At 40.1% G+C, this 15756-nt stretch overlaps 1 long non-coding RNA gene across 1 annotated transcript; it reads left to right on the top strand.

Annotated features, from left to right (window-relative positions):
• The first annotated feature begins 4306 nt into the window (after window positions 1-4306).
• Window positions 4307-7768, top strand: LOC130847864 (uncharacterized). The gene is made up of 3 exons (XR_009052490.1): window positions 4307-4374; window positions 6125-6178; window positions 7613-7768. It is a non-coding gene; the product is annotated as an uncharacterized LOC130847864 (long non-coding RNA).
• The last annotated feature ends 7988 nt before the right edge of the window (window positions 7769-15756 follow it).

The following is a 15756-nucleotide window of genomic DNA, read 5'->3' as shown; positions in this document are numbered from 1 at the left end:
AAATCCCACTAAAGTGGTTTTCTGTAAGTTGCTTGTGTTTGTGTTTATTATTCCTGCCTGTTTCCTCATCTGTAAGTTTAGAAGGTTAGAACCCCTAAGCATCCACTTCTAGCTCTGAAATTCATTGAAAGGTCTGTCTTCTTTCCTTCATCTCCTTTTTTTTTTACATTTCAGAGGACACCAGTAGGCACCCCCAAACTAATTTAAATTTTCTAAAATGATCAGTTGTGAATTTGGGGAGAGCAGAGAAAAAGTTTCCAACTGAAGAGGTGATGGGCAGCCCTCCTGCCTGCCGAGCACCTCTTCAAGTTCATGTCATAGTCACAGGCATCTTGGACCTCCAGTCTGACCTGCAGCTCGTGGGAAATCATGTTTAAAGGACAAACATTACAAGATACAAATTTTCCTTCTGTTGTTAAAAAGCATCTCCCAATTAGAATTCACCTTTTATCAGCTGTATCTGGACATTCAAGCTACATGTGGAGTAGGCTGTTTTTACTTAATCAGTTGGAGTGTAGTTTATCTCAAAGTCTGGTCTGTGAACAAACATCAGAATCTCCTATCCCCGACCCTCCCCATGTGTGGCTAAAATACACATTCCTTGGCCACACCCCAGATCTGCTGAATCAGAATCTGGCGGAAGCAGATGGTGCCCAGGGTTCTGCAAGTTTCACAGATTCTCTAGATGATTTTTATTCACACTCAGGTTTGAAAACCTTCATGTTAATGACTATCCTGCTGAAAGCGTAGAAGCAAGGCAGGCTGACACAAGCTTAGTAGGTGAATTCTACATCATTATGCTGAAAGCAAGTGAGCTTGACCTATATGACAGGTTGATTTGCCTTGTAATATATAATCTGTACAGCAACTTCATTTGACTATCGTCCTCCTTGATTTCTGTTCTTGAATTTATTTTTGAGCAATTGTAAACATAAAGAATTTGTGGTATTTCTGCTTGTTTTAAGCTACTATTTAATTAAAATAGAAAAACTCATTTGATTCCCTTCTTAATGTTCCAAAAGTATATACTAGTTTCATTTAATTCGGTGTCAAGTGGGAGATATAGTGTATAATAATTTCTTTGACTATAAACCACTACCTCCCTCCACCGAAAAACAAAATGAGAAACCCCTTACACTTTAAATGTTTTGAAACAAACTCTTTTATATAATGATCATTGTTCATACATCCCTTTAATGCAGTTTTTAATCTATTGAAGATCATCATTGTATCATCAATATGTTTTAAAGTTATGGTGAAATACACTTAACACAAAACTTAGCATCTTAGCCAGTTCAAGGGTACTGTTCACTTGTGTTAAATATATTCACATTGTTGTACAACCATTCTCCAGAACATTTTTGTCTTGTAAAACTGAAACTCTGTAACCATTAAGTAACAACTCCCTATTTTCTCCCTCCCCCAGCCCCTGGCGACCACCATTATACTTTCTGTTTCTATGGATTTGACTACTCTAGGGATCTCGGATAAGTGAAATCATACAGTGTTTGTCCTTCTGTGCCTGGCTTAATTCACCATTCTACTTTCTGTTTCTATGGATTTGACTACTCTAGGGATCTCGGATAAGTGAAATCATACAGTGTTTGTCCTTCTGTGCCTGGCTTAATTCACTTAGCGTGATGTCTTCAAGGTTTATCCACGTTGTAGCATGTGTCAAAATTTCCTTTTTTTTTAAGGAAATGAATAATATTCCTTTGTGTATATATGTATATATATGAATAATATTCCTTTGTATGTGTGTGTGTGTATATATATATATATATATACACACACACACACACACACCCCCCACACTTTGTTGATCCATCCATCCCTTGATGGTCACTCAGGTACCTTCCGTCTTTTGGCTATTATGAATAATGCTGCTGTAAACATGCGTGTACAAATATCTCTGTGAGACACTGATTTCAGATTTTTGGATATGTACCCAGAAGTGGAATTGCTGGATCATATGGTAATTATATTTTTTAATATTTTGAAGAACTCCCATACTCTTTTCCATACATTCCCATCAATACTGCACAAGGGTTTCAATTTCTCCACGTCTCACCAACACTTATTATTTTCAAAGATCATCAATATTTTGATTTATTCTCTTTAGGGACTTTCACCAGCATTATGTTTTGTTGAGATAAGAGTTCTGGAACAAGGTGAAATTTTTGTAAGTCTCCTTAATTTATTATAATTCTGTTCTGGTTGAAAAAGTATTTTGTCTCATAGGTTTATTTAAATATATACATAGAGTTACATAAAATTCATGTTTTATCAACCATACGTGGTCTATAATATAGCAAATCATGACATATTGAACTAAGTATGAAAGCAAACATTTAATAGTGATTTGTATAGTGACCTGCAGTTTACAATGGGTCTTCATGTTTTCTTATAATATTCTCACACTGATTCTCCATTCTACAGCTATAGTCTTTCTCAAATGCAAACCTGATCACTTCACTCCAACTTAGGGGTTTTTTAAGATTTCCCAATGCCTATAGAATAAAATGAAACCGCCTCAGCATGGTAGACCATCCTCCCTAGCCTCATCTCTAGCTGCATCTTCCTTCCACCCTACATTTCAGCCAAGTCAAGCTAGTAGTTTGCTGGCTACCACACCATAGCATACATTTGAGTATTTATTTATGGGGTTCCCTCCAGCAGGAACACCCATCCCAATACATACCCCAGATTCACTGGGAAAAATTATTCGTACTTTACTAGCTCATGTGTCACCTCTTTCATGATGCCTGTCTTACCTCTCCCATAGTGTCAGTGAGATGTCCTTCCAGCCACTTCTCACCAAGTAGAAGTGACCTGTCATTTCTGTCTGCTATGGCCAGGACAGGTTTTCTTTACAGCACCCACGACATTTTCTACATTCCTTTATATTTGTCTGTCTCTCTTCCTAGACGTGGACTCCTTGAGGGGAAAGTATGAATCTAGTTTAACTCTGAAATGTCTCCAGTGACTGGCACTTAGTAAATGCTCAATAAATGTATGTTGAATGAATAATTGAATAATGAATGTGTAGGTGGATGAGTAGGTAGCTGGGTAGGTGAGAAGATGGCTGGATGGAGTAGGATAGGTATTACTATTTCTACAAGATTAAAAGTGATTGAATGACCTGCCCAAGATCATACCAGAGTAATTTGGGGGCTAAAAACTAAATTCAGATTTTCTAACCTAATGCTTTTTCCTCTCCACCGTGTTGTCTTCTACATTTAAAATGCCAACATTAAAAGCATTGCGTAAGAGGGCAGTAATACATTTATTTAAAATTTTGAGTCTTTCTAAATACCTGGATAAAGCTAATCTGATTCTTTCAACACATTTAATTGGATTTGTTTCCTGATGTTCCCGCTGTGTTGCATTTATGAAAAATTTCATTAAAATTCAATCAAAGCTCCGTATAATTTTATTAACAAAGTCTTGATATTAATGTCATCCATAGCCAAGCAGTTACAAACATTTGCAAATTCCTCTTTCAAAGTGTATCTCACAGTAATTTCTTTCCTCCCATTTTCCCTATGGCCATCCAGTGGTAATGAAAACTAGCGTGAACTTCAGGCCCAGAGACATTGGCCTGTGCTTTCTTCTTGGAATCCCAAGATTGTCACTCCCTAGTTATATGTCATTAATCCAAGTCCCCTTGCCTGTCCAAGCCTCGGTTTTCTTACCCACAAAAATGAGAAGACATATCCACTTCACAGCATTTTTGTGAGGATTACGTGCGATAATATATGCCCGGTGCCTGACACATGTTAGGCATGCAAAACATGTCAAGTCCCTCCTTACAAGAATTCAGTTCATTAAAAAAAAAAAAATCTTTGTAGTTTTCAAAATGCAATTAGATCATTTCAAAGAGCAAATCTTGTCTTCTAAAGCAAACAGAAGTTTCTTCAGGGCAAAGAGCACATCTCATTCTAAATAAATATTTCCTGATTGCTAACCATTTTTATTAGGTGTGTGTGTTTCTAAAACACTGCTCAGTAACTTTGATGGGTTGTCATTCACTACGTACCTCAAACAGAGGGTCACCTGCGAGGGAAGGTGACTGATGATGGCCTTTGCATGTCATCACCCCATCTCTATGGATGGGGCCCAGGCAGAGAATCAGAAAGTTCATCTGGCCTTATGTGATTGGACTTTTTTTTTCTTTATTTTTTTTATTAAAAAAAAAAGATAAAATAAATTTCCCTTTTTCTTTTTTTTGTTTTCAGTCGTTTCTTCAAACCCTGTGTCGAGGGCTGACTTTCAATAGATCGCAGCGAGGGAGCTGCTCTGCTACGCACGAAATCCCGACCCAGAAGCAGCTCGTCTATGATGGTTTAGCACCAGGTTCCTCACGAACGTGCGGTGCGTGATGGGTGAGGGGGCGGCCGCCTTCCCGGCCGCGCCCCGTGTCCCAGAACAAAGGGCCCTCTGATGGCCCACCGGTGGGGACGGCGGGGGCACTGACGATCCAAGGCCAACTGAGGTTCCCGTGGCGCTGTGGTATCCTTCTTCCTGGGCGGGATTCTAATTTAGAGGCGTCCAGTCATAATCCCACAGATGGTAGCTTCGCCCCATTGGCTCCTCAGCCAAGCACATACACCAAATGTCTGAACCCATCTGACTTTCTACACTGACTCCATCTGTGCTGATCTCTGGAGGAAGGAAGCTTAAGATTAAATTAGTCTTCTCAGAGCCCGCTATTAGAAATCTAATATATACAGTATTTAATTTTTAGTTTGCATATATGTCATTAAAACAATTATTTTCAAACGAATATTTACATGTTCCCTCAGCGTCTAGACAACTATAATTTTTAGATTGAGGATGTCTGTGCTCCCTCAGACAAAAGGAAAGCTCTCTCATTTGCTGAGTACCTAATACAGAAACACTACACCAGGGGTTTCATGTTTGTTTCTTCATTTGATCCTTACAAAAACTTGTAAGTTAATTATTATCTCTATCTTACAAATTGAAAAACAAAACAAAACTGGGCTCCACGAAGTTGAGGATTTGGCCCAGGGTCCCTTAGTAAGTTGCAGAGCCAGGACTGATAGTGAGGTCTATCTGTCTCATTCGCCAACTCCTACTCTTGTGATGATGCCAGCATCCTCCAATGATGAGACAAAAGATATGGAAACAAGCTGAAACGATGTTCATAAACTTAGGTAAGAACAAGGTTCACAGCTAGTAGAAAACATCACCAAACTAAAGCAGACATATGTTCCAGACAACTGTAATATTTTATGTGGAAAGAATTATTATAAAATTTTCTTTTTGGCGAAACCTATATTTGATCAGAAAAATATTTCTTAAATAATTAAGTTGTTGAAGAAGGCCAAAATATTTTAACTAATCATAGCTATATTAGACTAGCCAAACAGTTGCATAATCACATATGTGCACACTTTGAAAAGTTCTATTTTTCCCTCCACAAACATTTGCTTCAGAGACATTAGGAACACCTAGCTTTGGGGTGCTGGCTCCTCAAATTGGCTCGCAGGCTCCTTCTTATTTCAGGTGTTTCCTTTCCTGTGTGGAAGTGAAAGCTCAGTGTGGACCAGATGTTTACCAATAGATGGTCCAGTTCTGGGTTCCATAACTTTAAGAGAAATGTGTAAAAATCTCATGAGTTAAGGAATGAGGATCATGTATGGAGGGGGTGGTAAATAAGACTCATCATATTGGTTACTAAGTAAATGGGAAATAATTTAGATCATCTGTCTTCCCGAGTGAATACTGTTCTGTCCTACAAGTTCCAGCTTAAGTCCCACTAACTCAAAAAGTAATCATCATTCATTTTGGCTGTTAGGAAGAATTTCTTAAAGCTTAATAAAAGTAGGTTAGCTGCCTTGGATATGTTAAGTTTTATTCGGTGGTGTGTCTCAGTCCTTGTGAATATATGGTTCTTGGCTCTATATGGATTTTAGAGTACTGGAAACATAGTTTAGATTCCCATTTTATTTGACTCCTGGAGAACCAACCATGTGTAGGTTTATTGCTATAGTAGAAATGATCAAAAATCCATGTTTCTGCTTTGACTCTTCTTGTCTCTTGCTTAATTTAATTGATAAAGAGTTACCTTTGATTTTTTGTGACTTGGGTTCTTTTACAGTTTTAGGGCTTGGCAGAAACAGTGGATGATTCATGTGATCTGCATTTGTGCCTGGTAAGAGCAGTCCCTTCTCCAAAGTGGTCTCTGAATCATTCTTAGGAAAGTCACATGCTTTGTCCATCTGGTCAGCTCACAGGAGCTCACAGACAAAACAGAGGGTTTCTAACAGCATTCCACAATGTAGGAATCCAAAGAGGAGGATGATCTCATGGGAATCAAAAACTTCAGGTTCAGAATTATTGAAAAAATTTCAATAGAATTAAAAATTTTTTAAATTTGCCTTGGAATTTCATTTGGTCTTACTGTTTTTTTGTTGTTGTTGTTTTTTCCCCAAGAGTAAATACCTTTCTTTGATCTGCCATTTTTCATGTCCTATATATTCAGGATTTATCCTGTATTTAACTAAAACCTTATAGATTCTCCTAAGAGTAGATAGACTCTTGGGCTTTTTTCTAACTTTTTGAGATTCACAAGTTTTCAAACAGTGAAAGTAAGAGTATTCAAGGAAGTTTTGAAACTTATAACCAGTGCTTTGCCTACAGAATCCATGTAGAGTTAGCCTGCAGAGCTGTTCTCTATGAGACCAATCTCTGTCCTCTAGAACAGGCAGTTGCAGTGGAAGCATTTGTATTGGAACAGAGGCACAACTGTAGGAAAAGCCACTTAAATAATAAGACTGCATTCCAGGCATATCCAACCTAAAAGATTCTCTTTTCCTCTTTTAACATCTTAGAGGATTCCAATTCACTCACTCTGCTACAGGAAGTGTTTCAGAGGCCCTAATTTCTGATACATTGGCATTGGGAAATAGCAGTTTTAAAAAGAATGAAAATTGTAATACCAAAAGAAATAACCCTGCTGAGCCTTAAAGGTGACAAAATTTTTGAATAATTGAAGAGAGAAGGAAGCCTAATATGAGAAAGTGATCAGTCTCTTATTCACAACTCTATCCCTGGCACATAAGGAACCATCTAGAACACAGAAGTGTACGATAGAGGTCAGAGGCATAGCATCTGACCCAGTAGAAGAAGAGAAAGATCTGGACTAGGACAAGAACTGAGGCACAGAGCACTGTGTCCTACTGAGGGAAGATTAATATTAACATCAGACCCACATTCCATGCTACCTGCAAATTGTGGTATAATTACCTATGTTATATACAAACTGTGTATGACTTGTCCCATTAAGAGTTCTTATTTTCTTAACTAATCCTTTCATATTCCTTATGCAGAATCCCTTTAGGTATTGATAAGAGAGATGTCAGGACTAGATGGATCCAAATGGCCTTTATCGTTGCCATCCTGTTTCCAAGATTAGGTGGACCAGTCAGCAGCGCCCCATATACACAGCACACCCATGTTGATTGGTTAGGGCCCTTGAGGGGTTGAGAGGGGCACATTAACTCTTTCAGATCTGTGTTTGATCCTGAACTACATTTCTTTTGTGCATTAAACAACTAAAGCTCTTTGTATTCATTCTCTCTTCTAGATTAGTGAAGGAGAAGAATGCATTTTTATTCCCCAAATCTAGTTTCTGGCAGAAGCCAGCACTGAATTCAGGAGAACTGCTTTGGAGCTGGCGTGTGCCTACCCCACGGAGGAGGTCATTTGGGAGCATCTGGTCAGACAAGTGTGGAGTGAGTACAAGGCCAGACTCAGCTACTGAAGAGTGGAAGCTGACCCACTGGCTCAGCTCGTTTTTATTTTTAATGAAAAATGTTAACAGAGATCGAAAAACACAATTGGAGGGTTATTTCATTCTGCACTCAGAAGTACCTCCGTCCATGGTCAGGGCATGGGATTTATTAGTGTTGCTTAAATAAGTGATGCCACGCCCTGACTTGCTCAGCACTTGAACTGCTAACTTCCTCATTCTGGAAAACATAATTGAAACCTAGTCAGATTTATTGTTTTTCATTGAATGGTTTGTGTTTAAGATTTAGTTATTGAAATCATATTACTTCACATTAGAAATTGCTCTCAATATATTTTTTAGTGATAAAAGCATCTATAAAACTATGACTGATATGATTTCAATAATTACATATGTGTATTTTGACAGCATACTCACTGGCCCAGAATTTTTACAGTGGTAGTCTGTGAATGGTGCATTTGTTTTGGCATTTTAAAATTTTCTTCTTTGGATATTTTGTATTTTTGTATATATTTTAATAACAGAGATTACTTCTTTACTCAGAAAAATAAAGTCTTAAAATTCCAATTCTGGCAAGGTTAATGCTTCTGTGAGATGAACTTTGCAGATTTTGAAAGACTAACACGGTACATAAGAAGGGGAAAGCTCCTACGGAGAGCTTCATGTTGCAGGAAACCTGTATCTGGTCCCAGAAAAGTTAATGATGGGATCACCGTGAAGTACTTCGGCAGAGGCTTGCTGGTGCCCCCACCTCACATACTCTGCGCCCAGCCTATGATGTTGTCTGTGTTGGCTTTGGCGTGTTGACAGCATCCCACCTCCAAGTGCCCGCTGTGGAGTTGGGATTTTGTGGATAACTGCCTCAGCCTCCCAGTCTTTGAGAGAAGGTTTCTGGGGTGTATTTCCACAGTTCCTCAGAGGGTCCTGTGTTAGTTACCTGTGTAACAAATTACCTCCAACATGGAGGTTTAGAATGACAACAATTTCTTGTTTCACAGTTTCGATGGGTCAGGAATCAGGGAGCGGCTTAGCTAGGTGGTTCTGGCTCAGAGTTCCTTACAAGATTAACCGTGTGTCAGCCAAGACTGTAGTCATCTGAGGTGGGACTGGGTCTGAAGGATTCACTTCCAGCTCACTCACGTGGCTGTTGGCAGGAGGATTCCCCTCACTACGTGGATCCCTTCCGAGGGCTCCTGGCCATACGGCTCCCCCCAGAGTGAGTGGTCTGAAAGAGAGAGGACCAGTGCCCAGAATGGAAGCTGTAGTTTTTTTTATGACCTAATCTCAGAAATGACTTAACATCACTTCTGCTGTATGCTCTTGGTCACACAGACCAAGCCTGGTGGAGTCTGGAAGGACGCTGCACAAAGGTGTGATTACAAGGAGGCAGGGATCACTGGGGGCTGGCTTGGAGGCTGGCTACCACCGGTCCCCAGCGGGACTGAGTCTTAGGTGCCTACAGGGAGAGATCAACTAATAATGAGTTCTTGTGTTGTCTTTTTCTTCTTCCCTGTGTCACCCTCCCTCTCCCCTCACTTCTGCTTCTTGAGGTGACCCTCCCTGCCCCATCCCCCCCAAAAACGGACCTAAACCTAAGTTTGACTTAGATTCGCATTTCAGAAGAACCCAAAATAAGAGAAATCCGGGCCCATTGTACAAGGTCTTCCTTGAACTTTGCTTGTTGAGAAAAAAAAAAGGGCCCACTTCAAATTTTTAACTTTTTATTTTGAAATAACTTAAAACATAAACCTCTACCCAGATTAACCCATTTTTAATGTTTTTCCACATTTACTTTCATTCTCAAATGCCTGGATTCTGAACCTAATTAAAATATCAAGTGTCATTCATGCTTTGCTTTTTTTTGAAATTAATTTATTTATTTTTGGCTTCATTGGGTCTTTGTTGCTGCATGTGGGCTTTATCTAGTTGTGGCGAGCGGGGGCTACTCTTCACTGTGGTGCGCAGTCTTCTCAGTGTGGTGGCTTCTTTTGTTGTGGAGCACGGGCTCTAGGCGCACTGGCTTAGTTGCTCCAAGGCATGTGGGATCTTCCCGGACCGTGGATGGAACCTGTGTCCCCTGCATTGGCAGGCAGATTCTTAACCACTGCGCCACCAGGGAAGTCCCCATGCTTTGCTTTTATTCTGTTTTTACAATATAGTTTAGTTTGATTTCATTTTCATTGAATTTATATTTATCTTTGGGGAAGTCCCTCAGTCTTTTTACACGTGCTTTCTCATTTGAAATGTGAAGATATTTATGGTTTAGGATTGTTATAAACATTAAAAGAGAGAGTGCATGCCAAGCATTTAGCACAGGGCCTGGCCCACAGTAAGTGCTTAATAAATATTAGCCTTTTGTTCATTATACCAACAAATATTTATTGAGAAACTTGTTATTATGTGTCTTTGATGACTGATAAATAATTCAATCCCAGGAGGTAAGCACTGGTAATTAGAATTATAAAAAGTAGACACGGAGGAAATAAAATGACATCTGAGCTTTGCTTCAGAATAATTTTCAGGGAGAACGGGTGATGGGTACATGAAGTTTCATTATACTATCTTCTTTTTTGCATATGTTTAAAATTTTCCGTAATATCAACACAAAGTTTAAAAAAAAGTACAAAGACACACATACCAAATTAATCATTCGCAAAAGCCTGGTAAATGTCACATTTTCTCAGAGTTGGGTTATTTAATTCGTTTGAAAAATATTAAAATGAGACAATGAATCTTAAGATTCCAATGGTCACAGAGGTCTGCTTCCTGTACTTTCACCGTTAATTTGACAGTCACTTTTCCACAGTTGTTAAGCATTGAGCCTTGACACTAATAGTGATCAGGTAATTTACCCATTGGCTATGACTGAATAGTACATTGTTTATTTATATCTTACTTATACTGTTAGATAGGCATTCAGAAAACTACATTTATAAGTGTGATTCTTAAATCTACTAATCAATTCAGGCCGTAATTAATGGGAACTCAAACAGCTTCAGTGCCATGAAGCCAATATAGTTTAAATTTGTATTATGAATGGCTGTAATCTTAGAGCTGAATGGCAAAAGTTTTTGAATTATTATTATTTTACTATATTACTTTGATAAGAAGCAGCAGATATAAGCAGTAGAGGAGTTGTAAAGTTGAATAGTTTCCGACTTAGAGAACTCTGAGCTTTCGTGGCAGACCTCTGGAACTGAGTCTTAAAATGACTTTGCAGATGAATGGGCATTTGTTAGACCCCTCTCACCTCCTCCAAAATCTTGCTCCATTAATTATCTCCTTGCCCAATTGTATCTTCAGTCTTTCACCACGTTCTTACTTTTTCCAGTTTTGTCAACAAGTCTGATGTGATATTTCTTATCTTAAAATACAACAGAACTCTTCCCAGGCACAAAACTCTTGTAGATGCACAAGAAGGGAACAAGAGTACATGCTCTAGGTGTTGAGACACCTGGAGAGAAAGCAGGGACTGCTGAATGTCCCAAGGGCAGAGGCCATGAAGTGTGGCACTAATTTGCCTTCAAGCTGCTTCTCACATGGCTGTCTCTGGGCAGCACGTCCCAGAATTGAGAGCAGATATATATGGATGCATCTCCCAAGACTAGGCCAGCGAGTAAAGAATAAAATAACTAGCTGCACAGAGAGAAATTTAAATGGGTAAAGGGTTCATTCTGTTCTCTTTAAGGCCAGAATCAGCTCTGGGCTATTCCTTTATGAGCCTCTGTTCCTTCTATTCATTCATGATTCCCTGCGCCCACCTCTCCTGACAGCAGGTGCCGAAAGTCTGGCTTCAATCTTCCATCAGATGTACACAGTTTTAGAACAGGAACGTTACATTTTAAAAAACAAGGGATTCTAAATGGAGGCTTTCACTGCTGGCAACATCCTGGTAAAACGGAATTTGAGTTTTTTCATCCCTGTCTTTACACATTTGAACTCTGTGAAAGGACTCGGTGGAAACTCAGCTTTGTTTAGTGTACTCCTAAGGAAGGTTAGTCAGAATCACTGGGGTGATTATCTTAGTTCTCACAGTTGCTTCCCACAAGAATATTAATTTAATTCTCCCTCTCCCATTCTTTGTAAAGTATAGCTATGGCTCATCAAAAAGGAGTAATTCCAATATTCAGAGTCGGTAATATGTCTTTAATGAAATTAGATGTGACTGTAGTTTGGGATGGAAACCTGGTCCTGAATGTCATATGTGTTCATTTTTTCTTTTTCTGTCTTACTGCGTTAAACAGATTTGCTCCATGTAATCACCAGCTGTTAGAATGGAAAATTCTCTTATACATCAGTGCAGGCATTGATTCAGAACCGCACCTAGTGCCTGGAACACAGTCTGTGCTTAGCAGATATTTGCTGACTGCCTTGAGCTGGTTCAGTCGTCCTACCAGCGCAGGAATATTTTCAACCTTTCTTTTTGAAAGATGGTCTTTCATATACTCTGCTTGAACCTTTTTAGTTCTGGGGAGTCTCTTCTTCCTCCTCCTCTGGCCCTCCCCTCCCCTCCTCGTTTAGTAGTTCTTTGCTGAGTAGGTCTGTGTGGGCACTGTGCCAGGCTCTGGGATACTGTGAGTAACGATACATTCCCTGCCCACATAGAATTCACAGGTTAGTAGGGGAGACAAACATTAATTAAACAGTCAGACAAGACAAGTAAAGCCGCAACTCTGACAAGCACTAAGAAGGGAAACAAGCAGAGGGCAAAATGACCTCCTCCAGGAAGTAGGGAGGATTCCATGAAGATGGGAAAACTGAGATCTGAAGGGTGAACCGGAGTTGGTTTGGTATAGAAGAGAAGGAAGACCACCCAGGCAGAGGGGCCTGCACAGTCAAGGTGGGAGGTGGGAAGGAGCCTGCTGTGCACCAGGGACTAAAGAACATCAGTGTGGCTTCAGCCAGTGGAGTGACAGGGAGTGGGTACGAACTGGGGCTGGACACCGACTGAAGGGCCCGTCCACGAAGAGCTCATAAACTCTACTAAGGAACTTGGACATTGTCTAAGAGTAGTAGGAAACCAGCCAGTAGTTTGCACAGGGCGGAGAAATGATCAGATTTGCACCTGCTCACTGCTAGACATGTGTGTGTGTGTGTGTGTGTGTGTGTGTGCGTGCGCGCACATCTGCATATGTTAGAAAGTTCTTCCTTCCATTGACTTCAGACTGCCTCCATGTGACTTCCTCTCACCACTCTTGGTTCTGTGTTCTGGAGCTCTACAGAAGCACGTCCCCTCCCTCTTCTCAGTGAGGACTTCTCAAATTCCAGTTCTGTTTCAGCTGCTTACTGTGCTGATCATATCTGTCTGTACTTCCTATATCATCAATCTGCCTAATAAAATAGTTCATAGAGTTGAATACGATTCTTCAGAAAGTTTTAGAGAACAGATATGTTGTTTTCTGTGACCTGGTCTCTGTACTTAAGCCACACATGTGACCAACAGTTTCCATGCTAAGTTTGTAGTCTACGAAACAACCACAACTCCCAACTTTTTCAGGTGCAATGCTAATACATCAGGAGGTCTCTCTTTTTCTGTTTTTGCTCTTGTTTTCTAAAACACAAATAAATGAAACAGCTCTGGCTTTCACCCCTGACACTACCACCAGTGCTGGAAAGGTCACATATTCTCTCTGGGCCTCCATGCTTTACAGAGGGGAAAACATCTTTCCCCACTCCGGATGTTTCTTTTTGTGAGGTGGGAACCCCATTCCTGAACCAGGCCTGAACTCTCTCCACTCCTTTCACTCAGTCTTCCTAAAGGAGAAAGGGCTTCAACTGATGGGAGGAGGAGTGACTTCATCTGATGGAAAAAATGGACATCCTTAGCTCAATGCCTTGCTCTCTCCTCTTTCTTCAGGAGCAAGCTGGCCCACAGAAAGCACGTGCTCTGGCCTGCTCTACCCATGCTGTAAGTTTTGCAAAAAGTTTTTGTGCCAGGGAGCCAGCAGTAGACCAGTGGGGCTCTGTATTGTGGGGCCTACTTGTCTACAGATTTAAGTCAGTTTCCTCACTATCAACTTCATCAGTAATAAAGTAATAGTCTTGCCCAAATGGCCTTTATGTCATTGTCTTGTTTCTCAATTGGTTCAGCACTCAGTGCTATTTACTGGGCTCTTCTGAACAATGAGAGGATAACCAATGATTATTTTCCAAAATTCCTCGTTCCTAGGAAATGACTTAACATTTATCCCATTCTTCATTATAGCCCAAATTAGCACTAATAGGTTCCACTGGTCTGGAGGAATTAACTCATGTCCTTAACCAATTAGTTAACTCCGAGGAAATGACATTGGCCCTGGAATCCATTCTAGGATGCAGTGTACTGGGATGTTGCCACAGCTTTATTCTCAATTCCATATTACAATTTTATGGGAGCCCCCATTAGTAAAATGTCATTTCAAAATCAGATCTGCTCTGTATTCAGTTCCACTGTATTGTAACGCATGTCACAGCAAGATCATATGCTTCACATTTGACATATCTTTGAAAACTTTGTCCATGGTGCCTGTCGTGTATCAAATGCAGAAGTAGTCATAAACACTGATGATGGTGATGGTTCAAAGTGTTAGTAATATTGTGTGATTCAAACAACTTTTAGGTACAATATCTCACTTGAGCGTCCCAGTTGCCCTGTGTAGCAGACAGGGCAAGAAGTATTGTCTTCGTTTTACAAGTGAGGAAACAGAGGGGTTCAATGATATGTCCCAAATCACATGGTATATTTAGCAGTAGAGTCAGACCCAGAACACAAGCCTGCAAATATTGTCTAAAATTTACCGCCAAACTTGATAGCCACTCCAATGGTGTATTGTCTTCCACCTTAAATGGTTTCTTGTTTATGATTCTGATTTAGGCATGAATATCACACATTCATCACTAGATTCAGTGCCCCTAGTAAGTTGCCTCTTCGTGTGGTTCACTGGTGTCCACGGCACAGTGCCTGCCCTGCACTGTCTCCTCCTCTAGGTGGAGGCCCTGTGCATGGTGTTCTTTCAGCACCACACTTCATGTAGAAGAGCAGAAGCATACTTGACTTTTTTTTTTTTTGGTAACTATTTTTCTTTTTTTTTTTTTAATTTTATTTATTTATTTATTATTTTTTGGGGGTACACCAAGTTCAATCATCTGTTTTTATACACATATCCCCGTATTCCCTCCCTCCCTTGGCTCCCCCCCCACCCTCCCTCGAGTCCCCCCACCCTCCCCGTCCCAGTCCTCTAAGGCGTCTTCCATCCTCGAGTTGAACTCCCTTTGTTATACAACAACTTCCCACTGGCTATCTATTTTACAGTTGGTAGTATATATATGTCTGTGCTACTCTCTCACTTCGTCTCAGCTTCCCCTTCACCCCCCGCCCCCTCCCAAACCTCGAGTTCTCCAGTCCATTCTCTGCACCTGCATCCTTGTTCTTGTCACTGAGTTCATCAGTACCAATTTTAGATTCCGTATATGTGAGTTAGCATACAATATTTGTCTTTCTCTTTCTGAGTTACTTCACTATGTATGACAGACTGTAGGTCTATCCACCTCATTACATATAGCTCCATCTCATCCCTTTTTATAGCTGAGTAATATTCCATTGTATATGTATGCCACATCTTCTTTATCCATTCATTTGTCGATGGGCATTTAGGTTGCTTCCATGTCCTGGCTATTGTGAATAGTGCTGCAATAAACATTATGGTACAAGTTTCTTTTGGGATTATGGTTTTCTTTGGGTATATGCCCAGGAGTGGGATTACTGGATCATATGGTAGTTCTATTTGTAGCTTTTGCACAGCGAAAGAAACCATAAACAAGACTAGAAGGCAACCCTCAGAATGGGAAAAAATAGTTGCCTATGAAACAACAGACAAAGGATTAACCTCCAAAATATACAAGCAGCTCATGCAGCTTAATACCAAAAAAACAAATAACCCAATCCACAAATGGGCAGAAGACCTAAATAGACCCTTCTCCAAAGAAGACATACAGATGGC

The sequence above is a fragment of the Hippopotamus amphibius genome, chromosome 3 (assembly GCF_030028045.1).
Source record: "Hippopotamus amphibius kiboko isolate mHipAmp2 chromosome 3, mHipAmp2.hap2, whole genome shotgun sequence".
NCBI classification, from domain to species: domain Eukaryota; kingdom Metazoa; phylum Chordata; class Mammalia; order Artiodactyla; family Hippopotamidae; genus Hippopotamus; species Hippopotamus amphibius.
Note: the sequence above shows the minus strand (reverse complement) of the source record. Positions and strands in the feature narration are given on the sequence as shown.